General features: G+C 38.4%; 1 protein-coding gene across 1 annotated transcript in view; it reads right to left on the bottom strand.

Moving 5' to 3' along the window:
* Positions 1-6,000, bottom strand: part of Sorcs3 (sortilin related VPS10 domain containing receptor 3) — a 590,390-nt gene that overhangs the window by 103,846 nt on the left and 480,544 nt on the right. The gene's annotated exons all lie outside the window — the stretch shown is intronic.

Genomic DNA, 6,000 nt, shown 5'->3' with positions numbered 1-6,000 from the left:
GGAAGGAAGGAAGGAAGGAAGGAAAGAGGGAGGGAGGGAGGGAGGGAGGGAGGGAGGGAGGGAGGGAGGGAGGAAGAAGAAGGAAAGAAAAACTTTCACTGTTTAGTTGAAACTCAAGTTAGAAATATATTTATTCCAGATCCTAATAGTCATGTCCAAATCTATGTGTTTGGAGACATACATGTGGACATTTTTCTAACAGCATGCCTCAGCCACATGAGGTGTAACAGAAGTAAAACATGAGATATGTGGTTTTGGTCTTCATCTGAGGAGGAGGCACTTAAGATTCTATTAACTCTAAATATTCTTTATCACATTGCTGGGTGAAAACATTAGTGTGCCTGTTGCTGTTGTTCCTGAAAGTCCAGTGAGAAGCATGTGATGGTGTCCGTGGGTACAAGTGCCTGTTGCAACGTGGCTTTATTCTTTGTGTATAACATGATCACCATCTTAGAGTAAAGGTATCCATGGCAACTAATTGAGACCAACACAACAATTGTAATGTTAACAGCAAACTACTGACAAATCCTGGAAGGAGGAGGAGGGAGACAGACTCACAAAACTCTGATCTGATATCTTAGTCATCATCACCTTCTGCCTTCCCATATGCACAAGTGATCTTAAAAAACACTACAGTACTTAGGAAGTAGAAGGTTAAGTGAAAGGTTGACTCCATGATGCTCTTTGCATGAGGCCATCATTTATGATGGAGTAGAGCTTTCTGGTGAGACAGCTGTTTGAGGGATCATTCATGCTCCTGGAGGCAAACTTTCACAATGTTATAAACTCACAGGTTCTCCAAGTTGGACTTTGATGGACTCTTATTTTTGATGCCCTAACTGAGGTGAAAAAAAATTGCTTTCATCACTCCAGGAAAAGATAATGCAATAGTATCAGGCTGACAATTCCCTCTGGGAATCAGATTGAAGTGCAGAGGGACATGACTGCAGGCCCCTTGGCAGATCATGGTGTCCAGGTGGCATGGTCATCTGTTAACCATGTCTCTGGGACCTCAGCAAAAGAAAACCAGGGATCTGCTGAGAGAAAGCAATTAGTCTGATCTGCCGTGGGCTGTCCCCAGCATCAGAGCTATAGGAAGGGTCTGACCAAGGTTATTGCAGAGGGAAAGTCCCTGTGGAGTTTATAAGCAGCCATCCATCTGGACTAAGAATGGTCACTGAAGGTTATAAGAGCAGATAGAATGGAGTACAGGCACTAGAGACAAGTAAGGCAAAGAAATAAGAAATAATAGACAGAGAATTTGGACATGGGGGATCACTCGAAGAGATATAATGTATGTGTCAATATATAGAGAATTCAGCAGAGTCACTAGAGAAGTGAGAAATGAACCACATATGATAGAGCACCCAGACTGTAATCAGAATGGTTATACACATATGAGCACATGGGTATGTACACACATGCATATACACACACACACACACAAACACACACACACACACACATGCACACACCTGATAATACCAAGTATTGAGGAATGTGTGAAACAATGACAATACTCTTACTCGTAAGATGAACTGCCACTTTAAATCACATTGATGGCTTCATAAACATATATTTATATTTAATTTGGCAATCCTACCTTTAAGGGAAAGGTAATGTTTCTGTAACTATTTACAGATTTCTGAATCACAGTCATACACAACTGAAAGCAACCTAACTGCTCTCCAACTAAGGAAGAATAACTACAGCATACTCACAGAATGGAATGCTACTCAGCAATAAAAATGAACACGCGCTGATACAATTCACACTGCATGCTATGCACCAGATGACTCTCAGATGCACTTTTCTAGGGCAGAGAAGGCTAGACTCCAAAGCTTACATCTTATCTTATTCCACTAAGAGTCACTCTACAAATAGCAAAACTGGAGCCTAGGAAAAGCCAAGCGGATGTTTCTCAGTAATAAAGGTTGATACAAGAGTTGAGTACACGCCAAAGGACATGAAAGTGAGGACTCTGGGGAATGGATTCCTTTGACATCTTGAGTGTAAACTTAGTTATACAACTGCATGCACCTATCAAAATCCACAGAACCATATACCAAAGAGTGTATGCCTTATTGCATATTAATCACTACTCTTTTATAAAAACTGTAAAAAGCACAAAGGTTAGAAGGCAAAGCTTGATGTTTTAGCCATACGTATATGCATGCTTTCAGATGTAGCATCACAGTATCCAAGTTGTGTGATGTGAGCCAAGCCATTCAGTTTATGTGACCCTGTAATTTAATAGTGAACTTGGGAAACAAGGCTCACCAGAGAGAGAAATAACCAATAGTGTATTTGTGATTTAGGTCTGTGAAATTCACCATGGGGTCCACTGGCCACATGTGTTATGTAGGTATGAAGTTAGCCAGTGAAAGTAAGAGACTGCTTTCATTTTATTTAGTTTTAATCAACATTAATTTGAGTTGACACTCAATTTGGTTACTGGCCAAGCTTATTTATAGGTATATGACTCTCCTTTGCCTATAATAAATTTTATGAAATATAACTATACATCAACTACTTCTTGTCAAAATTTACTGCATGATTTGAGGTGAATTAGAAATATAAAACATAATCTGGAGGTTTCAGACAGTATGAAAAAATATAAAATGTTTCGTGAGCATTTTTTCTCTTTCTATGTATGAAACAAATAATTTGTATGTTTTTGCTAAGATTGGATGTCTTACTATTATTGATTTCATTTGTTCATTTTTTTTTACTTTTAAAACTTTTGTTATAATAATTCTGAAGTCTATATGTGTCTTATGGGGTCTCACTATATAGCTCTGGCTAGCCTGGTACTCTCTGTGTAGATAAGGCTTCCCTTGAGCTCACAAGCACGGGGACTGAAGGAATGACCACCATGCCAGGCACCAAGTTATGTGTTTATTTTAGTTTGCAGTGTAGGTCTAAGGCTTTGCTGCTAATAGGATGTTATTGCAGGGAGTCATAAGTTGAATGGTTAATATTAGGGGAAACATTAAAGAATATTTTTCATAACAAGAATTCTTAGCTCAACTGTGGGTTCTGGAATGGATATTTGTGGAGATTTTTTTTTTTGGAATATGAAAAGAAAACCTACAAGAAGATGCTGTATGAAAAACTGTCAGAATATAAGTAAAGACACTCAAAGTACTATATTCAACTAGTTTGCTGCCAACACCAGTCTTATTTTAAAGGAATATGCTGTTGGCACCTTAAAGAAGAGGCCAGTAATCATTTGATCATCGAACACTGTTTCCTCTTCTATACAATTACATCAACGGATAAATTTTACTTTGAAGTTGGAATTAGAGAATAAGCAAATGAACTTTCATGCCTGGGAATTACTGCACTAGATTAGTTCTCAAAATTGTATCAGCTTTTTTTGGTTAGAGGGAGGTCAGTGAAGTTGGTTTACTACTTTTTTCAAGGAACCTTGGTGCCAAGGCTTACTAGGGACATCCCTCCAGTTATTTCTCTCATTGTCTTCTCTTCATTGTCAAGCAGCATAAGAGACTCATGGGTAAGATGGGATACTTCACCAGCAGTTTTAGATGGTTAAAAAGGACCCAAGCAACCCAATACCTGTAGTTTCCTAAAAGAATCTTTCTTCTCTCAGAGAACAGAAGTAACTGTGATGCCTTATTATTTTATAAAGTCACAAATTAACCTGGATGAACACAGATGTAAATATTTGCTGGTCATGTAAGTATGAGAAAAAAAACACAAACCCAGTGTGAATGTCCACCTCTGTACTGAGTATGTGTCAATCTGTACCAGCAGCATACTATCTATACCCCACTATTCCACGACATTGCACAACCTTCTATGAAGACAGATCTCCACTTATTGAACTCAAGCTCTCTAAACCCTTTCTCCAGCAGTTCATGGCTGAATCCAAGTAACCTTTAAGTTACTACAAATATCTCAAGTTAGAATTCAACTTCCTCCTATGTGGCCCTACAGCTTAGCAGAATGATGCTTCTAAAGCAAGGTGGACTCTGGCCTCTGCCTTAGGAGAATCGCATAGACCTGTCCAGTAGGTTGTCATTATGCATCAGACCTTATATCACCAGACAAAATGCATTTGCTTAAACTGTATGTATTTGGCTGAATTATACAAGAAATTTACTGCTTTTCCCAGCTGCATTACTCAAGGGCACTTGAAGTCCAAAAGAATTATATTCTCTTTGCTAACTGTCCATATGGTTCCCGTTCTCATTCACTTTCTATGTGAATCTTCTCTAGGAATCTCCAGTGAAGAAGGTTAAATCCTAATGACCCCTAGAGACCAATTAAATTGAGCTTTATCTCCAAACCACAGAATGTATCTCCAGGTGCAAAACAGCATCATCCATTAAAAATCTTCAATATGGTCATGGTCTAGATAATGTCAGGCTCCAATTTATTCACTTATTATTAAATGTCTTCTAGAGTCTGAAATCTAATCAATTATCCAGTTTTCATCCATGTCCCTGACAAGAATTATTCTGTACAGTTAGCATGGCTAGCACACTTTATCAAAAATTTAACCTGTCTGTTATCCCTTGAATCATTCTATTCTTAACATTTGGGATGGCTTACACTTCTCCAATATTTCCTTTAGAGGTTGTCAATGGGACTGATAAGAAAACATGCCACTCAGAGAAAAAGAACTGGGCATATACAGCTGATAGGATCTCCCTTGGTTTGGGATCCAGGTGAATAATTCATATATACTTCTTGTACCTCATAGCTGTTCATAATTACACTTCTAGGGAGAAATATTTGATTCACTACTTATTCCTAGGACTTTTAAATTGATAAGTTAAAACACAATCTCAAAAATAGACAGATAAAAGCTTATGACCTCCATTTTTTTTATTCTTCTCTGCTTCAGTTAGAGTCTAGTCTAGTGCAGGTAAACAGGTAAACTGTTTACTAATCCATGAAAACTCCAGCAGGCTAAGTACAAGCTCCCAGAGGGTTTTGTCAAAACTTTGAACACAGAGTATGATCATAATCAACTGTGGCAAAATTGAGTGTAAAGCAGGCTCACAGAGCTTTCATTAAAGATATTGCCTTAAGTAGTATGGTTTTCTTCTCAATAAAACCAGTGACACCATGCATATTTCCCCAGTGACATTGAAAATACAAGACCAACTTCAGTAGTGAGAAAAAACTACAGGGATCTGAGTATATTCTTCATACTGATTCATGCCCTGCTTCATATCAGCATCTCAGGGTTCTAAATCACCAAGGAGATGCAGGCTCCCTGGATGAAAAGCACAATGGTAAACTTACCCATCATGTCAAGAACAACAATGGAAAACAGTGATTTCTTCCTTCTTCTTTTTATCTATCTATCTATCTATCTATCTATCTATCTATCTATCTATCTATCTATCTGAGTTTCTCTATGTACCCTATCCTGTACTTGAACACACTACACGCTTGCCTCAGCTCTGAGTGTTGAGATTAGAGACAGATACCACGGTTCCCATATAGGGCTTCTATATTTTGCTATGAGGTCATCTGCAGCAATGCTTATACTCTTCGATTTGGGTGAGAGCACAGGGGCATAAATATTCATCATTAGAGTCTTCTGAAACTTGGGGCTATTTTTCCAAACTATACCCAGGGCTGTAGCTTACTGTTAATAATGAAAGTATATTATATTTTTGTCTCTTCATTAGGTTAAAGGTAAAGAATGTAAGTTTATCAAAGTTACCTATACCCCTTAGATTTTGCCGCCAGTCTTTACAAATCTAGGAAGAAACCTGAACATTTCCTCAAATAAGTCTCTGTTGTTAGAGAGAACTGTTTTAGACTTGTACAACATAAAGGCAGTAGATATCCCAGCATGTATGGGGTTAGGTAACATAAGCTCCCAGCCCTGGCTAGGTTGCTGCTGACAGAGAGTGGCTAAGAGAAGAGGGTAATTCAGTTTGGTTTAAGAATGTAATATGTATTGCTGGGCAGTGGTGGCGCACGCCTTTATTCCCAGCACTTGGGAGGCAGAGACAG

Source organism: Grammomys surdaster, unplaced genomic scaffold (assembly GCF_004785775.1).
Source record: "Grammomys surdaster isolate TR1022 unplaced genomic scaffold, NIH_TR_1.0 66, whole genome shotgun sequence".
Taxonomy (NCBI): domain Eukaryota; kingdom Metazoa; phylum Chordata; class Mammalia; order Rodentia; family Muridae; genus Grammomys; species Grammomys surdaster.
The sequence above is the reverse complement of the archived record's forward strand: the minus strand, read 5'-3'. Positions and strand labels throughout refer to the sequence as shown.